This window comes from Coregonus clupeaformis, chromosome 35, assembly GCF_020615455.1.
Source record: "Coregonus clupeaformis isolate EN_2021a chromosome 35, ASM2061545v1, whole genome shotgun sequence".
NCBI classification, from domain to species: domain Eukaryota; kingdom Metazoa; phylum Chordata; class Actinopteri; order Salmoniformes; family Salmonidae; genus Coregonus; species Coregonus clupeaformis.
The window spans coordinates 3589026-3611129 of NC_059226.1; the positions used below are offsets into that span (position 1 = coordinate 3589026).

The 22104-nt window shown below is 47.0% G+C and overlaps 1 protein-coding gene across 1 annotated transcript in view; it reads left to right on the forward strand.

The window, feature by feature from the left end:
* Positions 1-334: 334 nt before the first annotated feature.
* The window catches only part of LOC121573524 (delta-sarcoglycan-like), a 345990-nt gene continuing 324220 nt past the window's right edge, over positions 335-22104 (forward strand). The window contains exon 1 of the mRNA XM_041885585.2: positions 335-422. The gene's annotated coding sequence lies outside the window, so the exon portion shown is untranslated. The remainder of the gene's footprint in view (positions 423-22104) is intronic.

Sequence of the window (22104 nt, forward strand, 5' to 3'; positions counted from 1 at the left end):
GGGCGTGACATCAATAGCAATGTAATGTAGTGTTTCAGCAGCCTACAACATGAGATAAAGAGATAATTTGAGTCCATCTGCAACCCTTTCCATTGCTCCTTGGGCACTCCCTTCTGACATAAGACAGAGTAGTGTGTCAGCAGATGTCCTATTTTACAACCTTTACCTTTAAATAGTCCACTGACCCAGTCAGGAAGTCTCTCTGCACACTGAAGCATGGTGATAAGTCCAGACAGCTGAGTTTGGCATGGCCTCCCTCTCTCTCTCTGCTGTCATGCCTGGGACATTACCATTCGGAAGGGGAGACCTCCAAATATGGCAGGGAGAGGAAACACTAAAAATAGTCCCTGGGAGACACAAATCCAGTCAAGGTTTACCTCGGAAAAACCAAAGGACTTACCATTGTGAAAACATCTGCAAAGGTAGGGATGTAGCGCCATTTTGAGTGTTTGAATTCTCAATGTGTTTTAAACAAGGGTTAATTTTGAGGTTTGGCTCCAAGATCTGTGATCTTCCATGGCAACACGGTTAGTGTTGGGATAGTCTAGGTAGGGCTGAGGACATATAATAAGGTTTAACTGAAGTAAAAAAGGAAGATTTTACTGAAAAAACTGCAAAGGTCCTATAATTTTGCAGTGACTCTTTTACAAGCCACTTCTGAGATATCACTGTTGAGGTATCACTGATTGGGCAGTATTCTGAAGCAGCAGCAAAAGATTGTCAAAAGTTGTCATCGACATATCCCTATTTCAGATACATCTGAGGAGTCTCTGAAAGGGTTATATGAGGTGTCTAGTTTTGTTTCTGAACTGACGCTGTTTTAATTAATGCAGTGAGGCTGCCTTGGATGTCAGTTGTCATTGAATTGAAGAATCCACTGAACTTAATCTAACACACTGATATCAATGATTTATTAGAGGGTTGACCCCCGTGGCTGCTTTAAAAAACCTGCTGATATACTCTTATGCATTAATTATAATGTTGGACTCTAAAACCCACTAAATATCCTTGTTCTTTACACTCACATTAGTGAGGTTCTTAAATCTATACTGAGCCAAAATATAAACGCAACATGCAACAATTTCAAAGATTTTACTGAGTTACAGTTCATACAAGGAAATCAGTCAATTGAAATAAATTCATTAGGCCCTAATCTATGGATTTCACATGACTGGGAATACAGATATGCATCTGTTGGTCACAGATACCTAAAAAAAAGTTAGGGGCGTGGACCAGAAAACCAGTCGTATCTGGTGTGACCACCATTTGCCTCATGCAGAGTTACACATCTCCTTTGCATAGAGTTGATCAGGCTATTGATTGTGGCCTGTGGAATGTTGTCTCACTCCTCTTCAATGGCTGTGTGAAGTTGCTCGATATTGGCGGGAACTGGAACACACTGTCACACACGTCAATCCAGAGCATCCCAAACATGCTCAATGGGTGACATATCTGGTGGGTATGCAGGCCATGGAAGAACTGTGGACATTTTCAGCTTCCAGGAATTTTGTACAGATCCTTGCGACATGGGGCCGTGCATTATCATGCTGAAACATGAGATGATGGTGGCGGATGAATGGCACGACAATGGGCCTCAGGATCTCGTCACGGTATCTCTGTGCATTCAAATTGCCATAGATAAAATGCAATTGTGTTTGTTGTCTGTAGCTTATGCCTTCCCATACCATAACCCCACAGCCACCATGGGGCACTCTGTTCACAACGTTGACGTCAGCAAACCGCTCGCCCACACGATGCCATACACGGGGTCTGCGGTTCTGAGGCCAGTTGGATGTACTGCCAAATTCTCTAAAATGATGTTGGAGGTGGCTTGTGGTAGAGAAATGAACATTAAATGCTCTGGCAGCAGTTCTGGTGGACATTCCTGCAGTCAGCATGCCAATTGTACGCTCCCTCAAAACTTGAGACATCTGTGGCATTGTGTTGTTTGACAAAACTGCACATTTTAGAGTGGCCTTTTATTGTCCCCAGCACAAGGTGCACCTGTGTAATCATCATGCTGTTTAATCAGCTTCTTGATATGCCACACCTGCCAGGTGGATGGATTTTCTTGGCAAAGTAGAAATGCTCACTAACAGAGATGTAAACACATTTGTGCACAACATTTGAGAGAAATAACATTTTTGTGCATATAGAACATTTCTGGGATTTTTTATTTCAACTCAACATGGGACCAACACTTTACATGTTGCATTTATATTTTTGTTCAGTGTAAGAAACATTTCCCTGACTCTGCACCAATATGGTCAGTGGCCACATGTGTGGAGATAGTCTTCAACTTTTGAAGAAGTACTTGAGGAAGTTCTCTTCTATCGCAGGTTTATATTGGTCTCTTCAATGCAGTTTGAGCATCAGGTCATCTCAGGTCACAATCACAGGTGCTTATCAATTAGAATACAAATATATCTGCTGCTTTGTGGTCTTAAACTGTAAGAAGAATGAAAGGCAATGGGTAAATTCCATTCGACCTGAATCTATGTAATTCTTATAATGTATGTAGGTGTAAATGGGAAGAGTAATCCTTCAGTTCACAGGATTTACCCAGATCAGCCATCCAACCAGCGTTAAACCTTTCTCTTTCTCCTCCACTCCCTCCCTCCCTCCTTCCTTCTCCATCCACTTCTCCCTCCCTCTCTCTTTCCCACTCACTGGTATTGCAATGCTATTCCCTTTGTTAGACACTGCTACACTCTTCACAAGCTCCCAATAAACACGTGAGCTCACTGCAGGATAATTAATTAGGCCTGAGTGACAAGGTAATCTAAGGTCAACCCACGAGATATCAAAGGGCAAACTTTGGTACCCACTGCCTCTGTGTGTGTGTGTGGCTCTAGCCTTTTGGGGGCACTAAGCGAGATTTGGTTGGGAGGCCCCCCACCACACGACAAAATAATTTTGTGGCCCCCCTCTTGATGGTTTTATACACATTTTGCCATGGGGCTTAGAGAACATGTTGCAGTTAACTTAATGAGGGTGTTGGAGTCGTGCTTGGCCACACAGTCATGGGTGAACAGGGAGTACAGGAGGGGACTAAGCACGCACCCCAGAGGGGCCCCCATGTTGAGGATCAGCGTGGCAGATGTGTTGTTGCCTACCCTTACCACCTGGTAGCGGCCCGTCAAGAAGTCCAGGATCCAGTTGCAGAGGGAGGTGTTTAGTCCCAGGGTCCTTAGCTTAGGGATGAGCTTTGAGGGCACTATGTTGTTGAATGCTGAGCTGTAGTCAATGAACAGCATTCTCACATAGGTGTTCCTTTTGTCCAGGTGGGAAAGGGCAGAGTTGAGTGCAATAGAGATTGAGTCATCTGTGGATCTGTTGGGGCGGTATGCAAATTGGAGTGGGTCTAGGGTTTCCGGGATGATGGTGTTGATGTGAGCCATGACCAGCCTTTCAAAGCACTTCATGGCTACAGACGTGAGTGCTACGGGTTCGGTTGTCATTTAGGCAGGTTCCCTTGGTGTTGTTGGGCACAGGGACTATGGTGGTCTGCTTGAAACATGTAGGTATTACAGACTCGGCCAGGGACAGGTTGAAAATGTCAATGAAGACGCTCGCCAGTTGGTCAGTGCATGCCCGGAGTACACGTCCTGGTAATCCGCCTGTTTTAATGGTCTACGGCGAGCGTGATCACACAGTCGTCTGGAACAGCTGGTGCTCTCATGCATGCTTCAGTGTTGCTTGCCTCGAAGCGTGCACAGAAGTCATTTAGCTCGTCTGGTAGGCTTGTGTCACTGGGCAGCTCACGACTGGGCTTCCCTTTGTAGTCGGTAATAGTTTGCAAGCTCTGCCACATCCGAAGAGTGTCGGAGCCAGTTTAGTAGGATTCAATCTTAGTCCTGTATTTACGCTTTGCCTGTTTGATGGTTCCTCTGAGGGCATAGCGGGATTTCTAATAAGCGTCCGGGTTAAAATCCCGCTCCTTGAAAGCAGCAGCTCTGCCCTTTAGCTCAGTGCGGATGTTGCCTGTAATCCATGGCTTCTGGTTGGGGTATGTACGTACGGTCACTGTGGGGACAACGTCATCGATGCACTTATTGATGAAGCCGGTGACTGGTATGGTATACTCCTCAATGCCATCGGATGAGTCCCAGAACATATTCCAGTCTGTGCTAGCAAAACTAAGCATCTGCGTCATCTGACCACTTCCGTATTGTCACTGGTACTTCCTGCTTTAGTTTTTGCTTGTAAGCAGGAATCAGGAGGATATAATTATGGTCAGATTTGCCAAATGGAAGGCGAGGGAGAGCTTGGTCTAGAGTTTTTCTCCCCTCTTGTTGCACATGTAACATGCTGGTAGAAATGAGGTAAAACATATTTAAGTTTGCCTGCATTACAGTCCCCGGCCACTAGGAGCGCCGCCTCTGGATGAGCATGTTCTTGTTTGCCTATGGCTTTATACAGCTCGTTGAGTGCGGTCTTAGTGCCAGCATCGGTTTGTGGTGGTACAGTGGGGAGAACAAGTATTTGAAACACTGCCGATTTTGCAGGTTTTCCTAATTACAAAGCATGTAGAGGTCTGTAATTTGTATCATAGGTACACTTCAACTGTGAGAGACGGAATCTAAAACAAAAATCCAGAAAATCACATTGTATGATTTTTAAGTAATTAAGTATTTGATACATCAGAAAAGCAGAACTTAATATTTGGTACAAAAAACTTTGTTTGCAATTACAGAGATCATACGTTTCCTGTAGGTCTTGACCAGGTTTGCACACACTGCAGCAGGGATTTTGGCCCACTCCTCCATACAGACCTTCTCCAGATCTTTCAGGTTTCGGGGCTATCGCTGGGCAATACGGACTTTCAGCTCCCTCCAAAGATGTTCTATTGGGTTCAGGTCTGGAGACTGGCTAGGCCACTCCAGGACCTTGAGATGCTTCTTACGGAGCCACTCCTTAGTTGCCCTGGCTGTGTGTTTCGGGTCGTTGTCAAGCTGGAAGACCCAGCCACGACCCATCTTCAATGCTCTTACTGAAGGAAGGTGGTTGTTGGCCAAGATCTCGCGATACATGGCCCCATCCATCCTCCCCTCAATACGGTGCAGTCGTCCTGTCCCCTTTGCAGAAAAGCATCCCCAAAGAATGATGTTTCCACCTCCATGCTTCACGGTTGGGATGGTGTTCTTGGGGTTGTACTCATCCTCCTTCTTCCTCCAAACACGGCGAGTGGAGTTTAGACCAAAAAGCTCTATTGTTGTCTCATCAGACCACATTACCTTCTCCCATTCCTCCTCTGGATCATTCAGATGGTCATTGGCAAACTTCAGACGGGCCTGGACATGCGCTGGTTTGAGCAGGGGGACCTTGCGTGCGTTGCAGGATTTTAATCCATGACGGCGTAGTGTGTTACTAATGGTTTTCTTTGTGACTGTGGTCCCAGACCGAGGGTGATTGACCGTCATTTTGAACTTCTTCCATTTTCTAATAAGTTGTTGCCTTCTCACCAAGCTGCTTGCCTATTGTCCTGTAGCCCATCCCAGCCTTGTGCAGGTCTACAATTGTATCCCTGATGTCCTTACACAGCTCTCTGGTCTTGGCCATTGTGGAGAGGTTGGAGTCTGTTTGAGTGTGTGGACAGGTGTCATTTATACAGGTAACGAGTTCAAACAGGTGCAGTTAATACAGGTAATGAGTGGAGAACAGGAGGGCTTTTTAAAGAAAAACTAACAGGTCTGTGAGAGCCGGAATTCTTACTGGTTGGTAGGTGATCAAATACTTATGTCATGCAATAAAATGCAAATTAATTACTTAAAAATCATACAATGTGATTTTCTGGATTTTTGTTTTAGATTCCGTCTCTCACAGTTGAAGTGTACCTATGATACAAATTACAGACCTCTACATGCTTTGTAAGTAGGAAAACCTGCAAAATCGGCAGTGTATCAAATACTTGTTCTCCCCACTGTAAATAGACAGCTACGAAAAATATAGATGAAAACTCTCTTGGTAAATAGTGTAGTCTACAGCTTATCATAAGATACTCTTCCTCAGGCGAGCAAAACTTTGAGACTTACTTAATATTTGATTTCGCGCACCATCTGTCATTACAAATAGACACAGACCGCCACCCCTTGTCTTCCCGGAGGCAGCTGTTCTACATTTGCATTTACATTTATGTCATTTAGCAGATGCTCTTATCCAGAGCGACTTACAAATTGGTGCCTTCACCTTATAGCCAGTGGGATAACCACTTTACAATATGTATTATTATTATTTTTTTGGGGGGGTGGGATATCCTATCCCAGGTATTCCTTAAAGAGGTGGGGTTTCAAGTGTCTCCGGAAGGTGGTGAGTGACTCCGCTGTCCTGGCGTCGTGAGGGATCTTGTTCCACCATTGGGGTGCCAGAGCAGCGAACAGTTTTGACTGGGCTGAGCGGGAACTGTGCTTCCGCAGACGTAGGGGGGACAGCAGGCCAGAGGTGGATGAACGCAATGCCCTCGTTTGGGTGTAGGGACTGATCAGAGCCTGAAGGTACGGAGGTGCCGTTCCCCTCGCAGCTCTGTAGGCAAGCACCATGGTCTTGTAGCAGATGCGAGCTTCAACTGGAAGCCAGTGGAGTGTGTGGAGGAGCGGGGTGACGTGAGAGAACTTGGGAAGGTTGAACACCAGACGGGCTGCGGCATTCTGGATGAGTTGTAGGGGTTTTATGGCACAGGCAGGGAGCCCAGCCAACAGAGAGTTGCAGTAATCCAGAAGGGAGATGACAAGTGCCTGGATTAGGACCTGTGCCGCTTCCTGTGTAAGGCAGGGTCGTACTCTCCGAATGTTGTAGAGCATGAACCTACAGGATCGGGTCACCGCCTTGATGTTAGCGGAGAACGATAGGGTGTTGTACAGGGTCACGCCAAGGCATTTTGCACTCTGGGAGGAGGACACAATGGAGTTGTCAACCATGATGGCGAGATCATGGAACGGGCAGTCCTTCCCCAGGAGGAAGAGCAGCTCCGTCTTGCCGAGGTTCAGCTTGAGGTGGTGATCTGTCATCCACACTGATATGTCTGCCAGACATGCAGAGATGCGATTTGCCACCTGGTTATCAGAAGGGGGAAAGGAGAAGATTAGTTGTGTGTCGTCTGCGTAGAAAGGATAGAGGCCATGTGAGGATATGACAGAGCCAAGTGACTTGGTGTATAGCGAGAATAGGAGAGGGCCTAGAACTGAGCCCTGGGGGACACCAGTGGTGAGAGCACGTTGTGCGGAGACAGATTCTCGCCACGCCACTTGGTAGGAGCGACCTGTCAGGTAGGACGCAATCCAGGAGTGAGCCGCGCCGGAGATGCCCAACTCGGAGAGGGTGGTGAGGAGGATCTGATGGTTCACAGTATCAAAGGCAGCAGACAGGTCTAGAAGGACAAGAGCAGAGAAGAGAGAGTTAACAGTGCGGAGAGCCTCCGTGACACAGAGAAGAGCAGTCTCAGTTGAATGACCAGTCTTGAAACATGACTGGTTTGGATCAAGAAGGTCATTCTGAGAGAGATAGCAAGAGAGTTGGCTAAAGACGGCACACTCAAGAGTTTTGGAGAGAAAAGAAAGAAGGGATACTGGTCTGTAGTTGTTGACATCAGAGGGATCGAGTGTAGGTTTTTTGAGAAGGGGTGCAAATCTCGCTCTCTTGAAGACAGAAGGGACATAGCCAGCGGTCAAGGATGAGTTAATGAGCGAGGTGAGGTAAGGGAGAAGGTCTCCGGAAATGGTCTGGAGAAGAGAGGAGGGGATAGGGTCAAGCGGGCAGGTTGTTGGGCGGCCGGCCGTCACAAGTCGCAAGATTTCATCTGGAGAGAGAGGGGAGAAAGAAGTCAAAGCATAGGGTAGGGCAGTGTGAGCAGGACCAGCAGTGTCATTTGACTTAATAAACGAGGATCGGATGTTGTCAACCTTCTTTTCAAAATGGTTGACGAAGTCATCCACAGAGAGGGAGGAGGGGGGAGGAGGATTCAGCAGGGAGGAGAAGGTGGCAAAGAGCTTCCTAGGGTTAGAGGCAGATGCTTGGAATTTAGAGTGGTAGAAAGTGGCTTTAGCAGCAGAAACAGAGGAAGAAAATATAGAGGAGGGAGTGAAAAGATGCCAGGTCCGCAGGGAGTCTAGTTTTCCTCCATTTCCGCTTGGCTGCCCGGAGCCCTGTTCTGTGAGCTCACAATGAGTCGTCAAGCCACGGAGCAGGATGGGAGGACCGAGCTGGCCTGGAGGAGGATAGAGAGTCAAAGGATGTAGAAAGGGAGGAGAGGAGGGTTGAGGAGGCAGAATCAGGAGATTGGAGGGAGAAGGATTGAGCAGAGGGAAGAGATGATAGGATGGAAGAGGAGAGGGTAGCAGGAGAGAGAGAGCAAAGGTTGCGATGGTGCATTACCATCTGAGTAGAGGCAGAGTGAGTAGTGTTGGAGGAGAGCGAGAGAGAAAAGGATACAAAGTAGTGGTCGGAGACATGGAGGGGAGTTGCAGTGAGATTAGTAGAAGAACAGTATCTAGTAAAGATGAGGTCAAGCGTATTGCCTGCCTTGTGAGTAGGGGGCGACGGTGAGAGGGTGAGGTCAAAAGAGGAGAGGAGTGGAAAGAAGGAGGCAGAGAGAAATGAGTCAAAGGTAGACGTAGGGAGGTTAAAGTCACCCAGAACTGTGAGGGGTGAGCCATCCTCAGGAAAGAACTTATCAAGGCGTCAAGCTCATTGATGAACTCTCCAAGGGAACCTGGAGGGCGATAAATGACAAGGATGTTAAGCATGAATGGGCTAGTGACTGTGACAGCATGGAATTCAAATGAGGAGATAGACAGATGGGTCAGGGGAAAAAGAGAGAATGTCAACTTGGGAGAGATGAGGATTCCTGTGCCACCACCCCGCTGACCAGATGCTCTCGGGGTATGCGAGAACACATGGTCAGACGAGGAGAGAGCAGTAGGAGTAGCAGTGTTTACAGTGGTAATCCATGTTTCCGTCAGCGCCAAGAAGTTGAGGGACAGGAGGGTAGCATAGGCTGAGATGAACTCTGCCTTGTTGGCCGCAGAACGGCAGTTCCAGAGGCTGCCGGAGACGTGGAACTCCACGTGGGTCGTGCGTGCAGGGACCACCAGGTTAGTGAGGCAGCAGCCACGCGGTGTGAGGCGTTTGTATGGCCTGTGCGGAGAGGAGAGAACAGGGATAGACAGACGCATAGTTGACAGGCTACAGAAAATGGCTACAATAATGCAAAGGAGATCGGAATGAAATGAACTAAACATCTGGGAAAGCGAGAGAGCGGGGCCTCCCTCACTTACGTTTCACTGAAACACCCAAATAGGTAAAACTATAATTGTTGTAAACTACAGCGGTTCAATGTTTTCTAGGAATAGACTAACTTAGTTTATTCAGCTAGCTAACTTGGTACAGTATTCTTCTGTGAAAACCATCCAGGGCACCTAGTCCTATGACGCCATAGCCAACTAGCATGCCAGGCTCCAATAACACGGTTTAGCACCAATACTCGGCCACAACAAACCACCAGTGTGCCAACTGTATATTATCCATGTTGTCGTTCAGCCATGACTCGGTGAAACATAATATATTTTAATGTTCTCGTTGGTAGGATAGTCTTGAACGGAGCTCATCCAGTTTATTCTCCAATGATTGCACGTTGGCCAATAGGATGGATGGTAGTGGCGGGTTACCCACTCGCCAACGAATTCTCACTAGGCACCCGGACCTGCGTGCCCTGTTACGGCGTCTTCTCTTCATGCGAATGACTGGGATTTGGGCCTGGTCGGGGATATCTGGAGTAAAGCCTTCGCATCCATCTCGTTAAAGCTTTCTGTAATTCTACATATTTTGGCATGGGTGGAGAGAACTCTGCAATTTTATAACACATTTCATTTTTTCAATTTTGCCATGGGGCAGAGAGAAAACATCTACAGTTTATTGTTATTAATATTTCATTTACATTTACATCATTTAGCAGACGCTCTTATCCAGAGCGACATAATATATTGTTATTATTTTATCTACAGCTAATTTCATGCAATTTTACCCATTTTGCCATGGGGTGGAGAATTTTCCCCCCAATTTAAAGCAAATTCCCTGCAATTCTACACATTTTGTAATGACTTGATAATATGATTTCTGAATGAGAATGACTAACAAAATCAGTGGGGGACCCCTGGAGGTCAGGGCCACTGGGCATGTGCCCGATCGGTATTCGGCCATGATTACTACAATTTTAGATAGCTGGCTAGACTAACTACCAATCGAATTTTTTTTTGCTGACATGGCTAATTGAGTGACTGTCAATGACTGACATAATAAGAGAAAAACTGCTGATGCACAACCAAATTTCGAAATTGCACCTGGTGTATTGTACTTTTCTTACTCTCAATAGTAAGTTGAGACCCCGACTGAGTTCCAAAAAATATAAACGCAACATGTAAAGTGTTGGTCCCATGTAAAATAAAAGATATCCAATATTTTCCAAACGCATAAAAAATTGTATTTATCTCAAATGTGTTTACATCCCTGTTAGTGAGCATTTCTCCTTTGCCAAGATAATCCATCCACCTGACAAGTCGGGGGTGCCAAGGAGTATTTTTGTCTGTAATAAAGCCCTTTTGTGGGGAAAAACTCATTCTGATTGGCTGGGCCTGGCTCCCCAGTGGGTGGGCCTGGCTGCCACGTGTCTGGGCCTACAGTATGCCCTCCCAGGCCCAACCATGGCTGCACCCCTGTCCAGTCATGTGCAATAGATTAGGGCCTAATTAATTTATTTAAAAGGACAGATTTCCTTCAATGAACTGTAACTCAGTAAAATCTTTGAAATTGTTGCGTGTTGCGTTTATATCTTTGTTCAGTATATACAGTGCATTCAGAAAGTATTCAGACCCCTTGACTTTTTTCCACATTTTGTTAGTTACAGCCTTACTCTAAAATGTATTTAAAAAATAATAATCTCAGCAATCTACACACAATACCCCATAATGACAAAGCAAAAACAGGTTTTTAGAAATGTTTGCGAATTTATTAAAAATAAAAACAGAAATACCTTTTTTACATAAGTATTCAGACCCTTTGCTATGAGACTCAAAGTTGAGCTCAGGGGGTTCCATTGATCATCCTTGAGATGTTTCTACAACTTGATTGGAGTCCACCTGTGGTAAATTCAATTGATTGGACATGATTTGGAAAGGAACACACCTGTCTATATAACGTCCCACAGTTGACAGTGCATGTCAGAGCAATAACCAAGCCATGAGCTCGAAATAATTGTCCGTAGAGCCCCGAGACAGGATTGTGTTGAGGTACAGATCTGGGGAAGGGTACCAAAACATTTCTGCAGCATTGAAGGTCCCCAAGAACACAGTGGCATCCATTATTCTTAAATGGAAGAAGTTTGGAACCACCAAGACTCTTCCTAGAGCTGGCCGCCCGGCCAAACTGAGCAATCGGGGGAGAAGGGCCTTGGTCAGGAAGGTGACCAAGAACCCAATGGTCACTCTGACAGAGCTCCAGATCTCATCTGTGGAGATGGGAGAATCTTCCAGAAGGACAACCATCTCTGCACCACTCCACCAATCAGGCCTTTACGGTAGAGTGGCCAGACGGAAGCCACTCCTCAGTAAAAGGCACGACAGCCCGCTTGGAGTTTGCCAAAAGGCACCTAAAGGACACTCAGACCATAAGAAACAAGATTATCTGGTCTGATGAAACCAAGACTGAACTCTTTGGCCTGAATGCCAAGCGTCACGTCTGGAGGAAACCTGGCACCATCCCTACGGTGAAGCATGATGGTGGCAGCATCTTGCTGTGGGGATGTTTTTCAGCGGCAGGGACTGGGTGACTAGTTAGGATCTAAGGAAAGATGTACAGAGAGCTCCTTGATGAAAACCTGCTCCAGAGCACTCAGGACCTCAGACTGGCGCGAAGGTTCACCTTCCAACAGGACAACAACCCTAAGCACACAGCCAAGACAATGCAGGAGTGGCTTCGGGACAAGTCTCTGAATGTCCTTGAATGGCCCAGCCAGATCCCGGACTTGAACCCGATCTAACATCTCTGGAGAGACCTGAAAATATCTGTGCAGTGACGCTCCCCATCCAACCTGACAGAGCTTGAGAGGATCTGCAGAGAAGAGTGGGAGAAACTCCCCAAATACAGGTGTGCTAAGCTTGTAGCGTCATACCCAAGAAGACTCGAGGCTGTAATTGCTGCCAAAGGTGCTTCAACAAAGTACTCAGTAAAGGGTCTGAATACTTATGTAAATGTGATGTTTCTGTAAAAAACCAGTTTTTGCTTTGTCATTATGGGGTATTGTGTGTAGATTGATGAGGAAAAAAAACGACTTAATCCATTTTAGAATAAGGCTGTAACGTAACCAAATGTGAGAAAAGTTAAGGGGTCTGAATACATTCAATTATTGCACTAGAATCAGAGGCATGCCCCAGGCTATCTGTCTCTGCTGGGGTGTTGACACTGCTCCACCCTTTAAGGGCTGGCTGGAGGGCATCTCTTATGAGTTCACTGAGGGAGGAGAGTGAACAGTGCTGGTATAACCATTACTGTTCACTGCATCACAATACAGTGCTGTCGCCTAGGCTTGTGTCGCTTATGCTTCGAACTGGCCCTGTGTGTTTGCTTGTGTATATTCACCCTGTAAACTCAGGGGAGTGGTAACATGTTATTTCCCTCTTAGGAGTGTGTCAAGAGGAGGGGGTGAAATTGTGAGGGATTAAGGAAAAGCATGGAGCAACTGGAGGTCAATTGTTGCTTTCTTCTGGAAAAGTCAGTTTCGATTTATTCTGATGAGCGATGAGCACCACTGGATGCTTGACTTGTCGTGTTTCTTTGCATGTGGGAGACTAGCATCCCACCATATTATCTGACATATTCTGATAGCTCTATTAACATTGCATTCATGAAGATGTCTTCATGATACAGTACATTTCTCCATTCCCCAAGCATGGGCCAGTATGGAGTGTGCAGCACTGTATTGAGATGCAGTGAATAGTATTGGTTATACCAGCACTGTTCACTCTCCTCTCCCAGTGAACTCATTAGAGATGCCCTCCAGCCAGCCCCTGAAGGGTGGAGCAGTATCAACACCCCAGCAGAGACAGACAGCCTGGGACATGCCTCTGATTTCCTCTCCCATGTATGCTGTCTCGGTGAACTGGATATTCAACAGCTTTTAAATGTATTAGCTAGCTGTGTTGTGCACTCGCTCCCACTCTCTCTTCCCTCTCGTGCAATAATTGAATTGTTGTTGTTGCGTTGTGTGTACTGTCTCATGGGATATTGCACATGCCAAGTAGAGACGACACTAGAGTGATATAAAGCTATTCCTAAATTAACTTCTGTGTAAAATGTACTGTATGTAATTGATTTCCTGTCCTTTGCTACTGGTGTGTGTTTTTGGTGTAGGTTCATCGATGTTTGTTATTTGAAATGTGGTTATATAGTCATGACAAATTGGGCCTGTTGTAATGCACAAGCCCACATAAAACATAAGCTCCCTAAGGATAAGCTTAGCGCAGCCATACATTTGCTTTACAACAACGCCCTGCTGAGTTGAGACTGTGATCTATAGAGGCAATAAAACACAGTTCTTTAAAAGCAGAATACAACCCACAGAATCAGAAACCTACAAAAACCTGTTCCTGCTGCCAACCGAGATAAAAGTGTGTCATTATTAAATATGTCATAACCATGTGTGACTATGTTGCTTATCGTGGACTACAGGAAACGGTGCCAGGACAACAACCTCTCCCTCAATGTGATCAAGACAAAGGAGATGATCGTGGACTATAGGAAAAGGAGGGCCGAGCACGCCCCCATTCTCATTGACAGGGCTGTAGTGGAGCAGGTTGAGATCTTCAAGTTCCTTGGTGTCCACATCACCAACAAACTATCATGGTCCAAACACACCAAGATAGTCGTGAAGAGGGCACGACAATGCCTCTTTCTCCTCAGGAGACTGAAAATATTTGGCATGGGTCCTCAGATCCTCAAAAAGTTATACAGCTGCTCCATTGAGAGCATCTTGACTGGCTGCATCACCGCTTGATATGGCAACTGCTCATCATCCGACCGCAAGGCACTACAGAGTGTGGTGCGTACGGCCCAGTACATCACGGGGCCGAACTCCCTGCCATCTAGAACCTCTGTACTAGGCGGTGTCAGAGGAAGGCCCTAAAAATTGTCGAAGACTCCAGCCACCCAAGTCATAGACTGTTCTCTCTGCTACCGCATGGCAAACAATGGCAAACGGTACCAGAGCGCTAAGTCTGGGACCAAAAGGCTCCTGAACAGCTTCTACCCCCAAGCCATAAGACTGCAAAATAGTTAACCAAATAGCTACCTGCTTTGACCCTTTTTTATTCTATGCACACACACTGGACTCTACCCACACATACTTACACTGACACATAACACATACACACATTCGCCACACACACACGCTGCTGCTACTGTCTATTATCTATCCTGTTGCCTAGTCACTTTACCCCTACCTACATATATCTACCTCAATTACCTCGTACCCCTGCACATTGGCAGTCAGGATCTCTAGTCTCCACCGAGTGTTGTTAACATTTACATTTAAGTTATTTAGCAGACGCTCTTATCCAGAGCGACTTACAGGAGCAATTAGGGTTAAGTGCTTTGCTCAAGAGCACTTCGACAGATTTTTCACCTAGTCGGCTCATTGATTAGAACCAGCGACCTTTCGGTTACTGGCACAACGCTCTTAACCACTAAGCTACCTGCCGCCCATGGTTCCCATTATCCAACTGTCATTGGAGAAACAAGCTTTTGAGTGTTCAGAGATAAAACACCTAAGTTCTTCCGACTGGCATGGAAGTGGCTGGAGTCTTCAGAGGTGTAAGGATAATTAGGAGTCTGAAACTAGGCTATTTGGAGCAGTGTGTGTGCGTGCGTGTGTGTGTGTGCGTGCATGTGTGGTGTATATGTGTGGTGTACTGTATATGTGTATGTGGTGTATTCATACGTGCATGCCTGTGTGTGTGTGCAACAGAGGGGAGTCAGAGCGAATCAGAGCATATAGCAGATGTGCATTCTTTCTCTCTACAGTCTGAGCCCCAAGGTCCCTCTGCTGGCCAGTGATGTTTATCTATCTGCTTTACTATAATTATGCCTTTTTTTCCCTGCTCCTCACGCTCCAGTGCCTTCTCTATAGCCCTGCACCACTCTGAAAAAATGTATTCAAGTACATACTGTGGCTTCCTGTTAAAGGATAGTGATACTGTATATTCAGGCCTTGATTCCTACGCTTATCTACTTGAAAATGACTTATTTTACTAGAGGAAATAATATTTTCATGTTCTTATAGCAAAATGTTGATTATGGGTAGCATAGCTTACATCTGATATTAGCCTTATTACACTAAAAGAGGATGGTACTTATTAGATCACCAAATGGTGACGGTGCTGTTTAATGGCACGATTGGGTGGGATACTTTCTAAATGTAATCTGTTACAGTTACTAGCCTGTCCAAAATTGTAATCAGTAATGTAACTTTTGTATTACCTAAACTCAGTAACGTAATCTGATTCCTTTCAGTTAGTTAAAAGGCGCAGGTTAGTAGCTGGCAAAGCCACAAAGTCATAAAATCTGATTTAAAACCTAACCCTAACCTTAACCCTAACCTTAACCACACTGTTAACCCTAATTCTTAACCCTAACCTAAGACCAAAAAGCACATTTTAGTTTTCATTCATTTTTACAATATAGCTTATTTTGACTTTGCAGCTGGCCCATCTGGTGGAAATCACTCAGTTCTGCCTCAAGGATATCCCAATAAACGTCAACCTGCTTAATAGGCATTAGAAGAAGACGAAAATGAATACTACCAATTGAATGACATACATTGCAGGATAAATCAATGTTAGAGTTTACGTAGCTGGCCAGAAATGGATGTTGCATTTTACTTTATGGGTTGGTTATGTAGGCAGCTTCTAACCCATTGCTTTCTACTACAGATAATACTATTAGGCTATATCTTTACATAAAAAAAAGAGTCTGTCAGATTTCTAGTCATTCCAATTAATTAAATACCCCTTGATCTTCAAGAATACCACTTGGAAATATGTAAATATAGATTAGCCAAATTGTTTTAGGCCTACCTGAGCATAACCCAAAAACTAAGGACTAGTTAGCCCAGTGGCGACCTGTCATTATTTTTATTTGCCTGTTTGCTTGCCTGTTTTGCATGTTATTTTCGCATTAATACGTGTCACATGTAAAAAAATTAATATAATAATTGAGTTAATAAAGCCGCTTTTTTGCTTTCTTGAGTAAGGCAGCTCCAAAATGCAGGTGTTTTAGCCTAGCTCAGTGCATTCTGTGGTGGTGGGGCAGCCAGCGGAAAATACGGCGTAGGTGTTGGTAATGTTCTCTAGTTGACCCGTGATTGGCTCAGTGTTCTGTCACTCATGGGAACATTACGTCACCGCCAAGTCTAAGGGTAGAGCTCGAGAATTCAGGCCCCTTGGGTGCTGCCATAGAGTTACATTAGAAGTAACCATCCAAGAAAGCTCAAGGTCATTGGCCACAGATAAAATGACGTCAAATCACGTTATATCTATAGTAGCTTTGATTGGACTGATCATGTCAACATCATACTTTCAAAATCTTAGCTAGCAGTCATCATCATTGTCACGCCCTGGCTCTGGGGACACTTGTATGTTGAGCCAGGGTGTGCATTTCATTTGTTTATTTAGTATGTGTATTTCTATGTTGGCCTGAGTGGCTCCCAATCAGAGGCAACGAGTGTCAGCTGTTGTTGGTTGTCTCTGATTGGGAGCCATATTTAAACTGTCTGTTTCCCATTTGTGTTTGTGGGATCTTGTTTCAAGTCTGTTTATGTTAGACCGTGAACTGTCACGTATCGTTTGTTGTTTTGATCGTGTCTCTAATTAAAGAGTATGTTTGCCTGCAACGCTGCGCCTTTGTCCTCATCTCTGGTCGACGATCGTGACAGAAGATCCCACCTCGACTGGATCAAGCAGCGTGACGAGGAGAGAGGATGGACCTGGGAGGAGATGAGTGAGAGTCTGGCAAGAGGGATGGAGGCCATGAGCACGGGGGAGAGACAAGCCCATACATTTTTTAGGGGGGGGCTAACGCCGTGGACGACGGGGCAGCAGGAGGCCGCCAGGTTACGGGAGTCACTGGTCACCAGGGGGAAGGAGGATGTAGAGGCACGGCGAGAGGTACTGGCGTGTGTTGCCAGTCCGGTCCGGCCTGTTCCTGATCCCCACGTAGGGCCAGTGGTGTGTGTTCCCAGTACGGTCCGGCCTGTTCCTGTCACTCGCACCAAGTCAGTGGTGCGCCGTCAGCCCGGCACGGCCCGTTCCTGCTCCCCGCACCAAGTCAGTGGTGCGCTCGTCAGCCCGGCACGACCCGTTCCTGCTCCCCGCACCAAGTCAGTGGTGCGCCCGTCCAGCCCGGTCCGGCCCGCTCCTGCTCCCCGCACCAAGTCAGTGGTGCGTTTCGTCAACCGGCGCGGCCGTTCCTGCTCCCCGCACCAAGTCAGTGGTGCGCGTCGTCAGCCCGGTCCGGCCCATTCCTGCTCCCCGCACCAAGTCAGTGGTGCGCTTCGTCAGCCCGGTCCGGCCCGCTCCTGCTCCCTGCACCAAGTCAGTGGTGCGTTTCGTCAGCCCAGCTCGGCCCGTTCCTGCTCCCCGCACCAAGTCAGTGGTGCGCTTCGTCAGCCCGGTCCGGCCCGCTCCTGCTCCCCGCACCAAGACAGTGGTGCGTTTCGTCAGCCCGGCGCGGCCCGCTCCTGCTACCCACACCAAGCCAGTGGTGTGCGTCGTCAGTCCGGCACGGCCCGTGCCTGTTCCACCGGTGGCTGGTCCGGCACCGGTCAGATGCTTCACGCCGGAGCTAGAGCAATCCGCTCCACCAGTGTGCAGTCCAGCTCCGGCCAGCGGGGCCAGACCGGACCAGGGGTACTTTGGGGGGTTGGAGAGGGAGCGGGGAACAGGCCCGGAGCCGGATCCGCCGCCTAAGCGGAGTGCCCACCCGGTCCCTCCCCTGTGGTGTTTGGTGGGCGCGGTCGGAGTCCGCGCCTTTAGGGGGGGGTACTGTCACGCCCTGGCTCTGGGGACACTTGTATGTTGAGCCAGGGTGTGCATTTCATTTGTTTATTTAGTATGTGTATTTCTATGTTGGCCTGAGTGGCTCCCAATCAGAGGCAACGAGTGTCAGCTGTCGTTGGTTGTCTCTGATTGGGAGCCATATTTAAACTGTCTGTTTCCCATTTGTGTTTGTGGGATCTTGTTTCAAGTCTGTTTATGTTAGACCGTGAACTCACGTATCGTTTGTTGTTTTGATCGTGTCTCTAATTAAAGAGTATGTTTGCCTGCAACGCTGCGCCTTGGTCCTCATCTCTGGTCGACGATCGTGACAATCATGAATCAAGTCGACAATCTACTGGCAAATCCTTTTTAATCCTTGTCATATGAAGATAAATAATGAAGAGAAATGATAGATAAAATGTATCGGTGCTAATCGGCCATTGAACATAAACATTACACAACAAGTTGTAAATCGCAAATTCAACAATGAGTGGTTTGGAAGGAATCAGTGGCTAACTGCAAAAATTGCAAAGCAATCACTAGCCTGCTATTCAGTGGAGTGGCTGTGTGGTCCCAAGTCTGGAATTAAGGGTCTCTTTTCCAAGCTTTAAATGATAAACATTCAACATTGGCCATGCTCTCAATGAAGCATGATTTGTGCCGCGCTCAAAACAACTGTTAAATCTGAACTGCGAAATCTGACTTCAGTGAGTTCAAGACAACTGGGAACTCAGGAAAAACTAGCTCCAACTGGGAAAATACATTTTGAACGGTCATCTAACTCGGAATTGTAAATCCGGAACACGGGCCTCTTTCTAGAGCTATGAGCTGAAGATCACTTACGTAATCATGATTCAACCTTGTTTTTTCCGAAGTTCCCAGTTGTCTTGAAAGCACCATAAATCCAGAGAATGCAGACTGTTTTTTTTAAAGGTAGTAAATGAGGCTGAATTAACTGTTTCGCTGCCAGACAAGGCTCCGCTGATAGCCAGGTGTAGCAGTGGTAAGGTGTTGGGGCTGCTGTTGGGACAGCTTTATGTAGGCCCTAACAGTTTGTGGGCACCGTTTGTCACCGTTATAGTGCAATTAATGTATTGTTTAGTGTTGTGTTGTGTTGTGTAGTGGCTTTGCTGGCATGCATCCCACATTTTTTCTGTTTGTTTGCCCCACCAAGATTTGCATGCTAAACTCGCCACTGAGCTACCCTAATATTTTTATTTTTATTTTGTTGTCATGGAGGACTGATTGGGCTCATTGCTTCGAGTTGAAAATACATTCTGCTCTCGGAATGGCATGCTTTGAGCATTACCGAAAAGTGCTATTTGCATGTGAAAGACTAGATGGTAATTTTCCATAAAAGAAAATAAAAGCCCCACTCGTGGTCTTCTTAAATTAAACTAGTTTTTGACAGTATGGAGCACAATACCATTGGGGAGTTTGGAAGGGAGGAACTCAAACTTTTATTCCATAGGCTAGGATCTGCACTATGCAGCTGTTGCAAGAGCACATTTTTCACTGGCTGTCCACTGGGGCGTATTCATTACTCCGATTCTGTTGCGAAATGTTTCTTAAACGGAAGCAAATGGAATGAAATGGGTATGGACCTAGCCTACCGGAATTTGTCCAATAGAAACTCTCTTTGTGCTCCGTTTGGCTCTTAAACGGTAAACAGTTTCCGTAATGAATAGGCCTATACCCCTGGTCGCAAAAACAATGATTGATAGGTAACTTAAACTTCTTAAAGTCAACCATTATTCGGTTAAAATACACATATACATTTGTAAACAGCCATCCACAACAACCACAATCCGTAGGGCGCATGTCACGACTTCCTCCGACGCTGCCTCCACTCCTTGTTCGGGCAGGCTTCGGCGTTCGTCAACACCGGCCTTCTAGCCACTGCCGCTCCTCATCTCATATTTCCATTTGTTTTGTCTTCTTTATTACACACACCTGGTTCATATCCCCTCATCAGTATCTGTATAAGTGTTCCCTCTGCCTCCTTGTGTTTGTGTGTGATTGCTTATTGTGAGGATAGTGAAGCTCGGTGGAGCTCCTTGTATTTTGTATCGCCGGGTTATTTTCCCTGTGTGCCATGTTGGTTCCAGTGCGCCTGTTTTGCGCAATGGACTGTTTTGACGCATTACTGCGTAACTCTGTTTTCCGGAATAAATCCTGTTATTTACCTCCTGAGTGGCGCAGTGGTCTAAGGCGATGCAGTGCTAGCTGTGCCACTAGAGATCCTGATTCGAATCAAGGCTCTGTCGTAGCCGGCCGCGACCGGGAGACCCATGGGGCGGCGCACAATTGGCCCAGCGTCGTCCAGGGTAGGGGAGGGAATGGCCGGCAGGGATTTAGCTCAGTTGGTAGAGCACGCCAGCGTTGTGGGTTTGATTCCCATGGGGGTATAAAAAAATAAATAATAATGTATGCACTCACTAACTGTAAGTCTGCTAAATGACTAAAATGTGATTTACCCTCCAGTGCGTGACTCCTTCAACTCACCCATCACAGAATCACACACCCACCATGGAGTCAACAGGAGAGGAGCACATGCCTGGAGTCATGGCACGGGTCTGGGAGCATTCGTCGATGCTAGCCAGCTTGGGAGAAGGGATGGATTGGGTTGTCCAACGCCTGGATAGGAGAGGACCCAATCTTTCGGGACCGGATCCAGCCACCCACACCCCAGCACCCAGAGGGATCCATATATCCCGACCACGGGATTTCGATGGGACAGCTGCTCTCTGACAGGGATTCCTCCTACAACTGGAGTTGTACTATACGAACATCAGCCTGGCTCCATCGGACCGGGAGAAGGAGTGGGCCAACGCAGTCTGGAGTGAAGGAGGAGCCACGTTGGACAACTTCGGGAAGTTCGCTCGCCTCTTTCCGGCCGTCTTCGATCACCCACCCAAAGGTAGAGAGGCAGGTGAGTGGCTGGTCCGCCTGAGGCAGGGGACCTTTAGGACTTCGTCCTGGAGTTTCGTACTCTAGCGGCTGGGTTCGGGTGGAATGAGTGGGCCCTAATCGACCACTTCTGGTGCCCTCTACGAGAGGACATCCAAAGGGGCCTGCCCGGATCACGAGATGATGGAGCTGGGTGGAGCAGCGATCCGGGAGAGCGGAGGATGACAGCGCCAGTGTCACTCTTGTGGCATGGGAAGACATTCTGCTGCACGCTGTCTTCTGCGTTCTTTTGGGTCTGGAGGCGGCAGGCAGGGCACTCTCGCGTCATCCAAGGTATCGAACACCCACACTCGATCAGCGCCCTCTGCTGTGCACTGTACCTTACAAATCCACTTTCCTGATTAGACGGTAGTTCCCCAGTGTAAGGCGCTGGTTGGTTCAGGCGCAGCTGGGAATTTTATGGACAGGTCATTTACACATAGTCTAGGCATTGCATTGGTTCCCCTATCAATTCCACTCCCCATCAGAGCACTCGACAGTCGACCATTAGGGTCCGGGTTCGTTAGGGAAGTTACAGCACCAGTCACTATGGCTACGCATGAGACTCATCAAGAGCAAATCACTTTTTTATTATTATTGAGTGTCCTGATTTCCCTGTTGTGTTAGGTCTTCCCTGGTTAGCACTACACAACCCCACCTTTTCATGGCCGCAGAGGGTTCTCACGGGGATTGCGCGATAAACCTCCGGGTAGACACTGTGCCTCACAGGAGTCATGTGTATCCCCTGTCACAGGCTGAAACAGAGGTGATGGAGACATACGTCTACGAGTCCCTGCGCCAGGGGTTTATACGTCCCTCCACATCGCCCGCCACCTCGAGTTTCTTTTTTGTGAAGAAGAAAGATGGAAGTCTGCGCCCTTGCATTGATAACCGAGCACTGAACAAGGGGACAATACGTTATAGTTATCCTCTACCCCTCATTACATCTGTGATCGAGTCAATGCATGGGGCACGCTTCTTCACAAAATTAGATCTCCGGAGTGCGTACAACCTGGTGCGTGTCCGAGAGGGTGACGAGTGGAAGACAACATTCAGCACAACCACGGGGCATTACGAA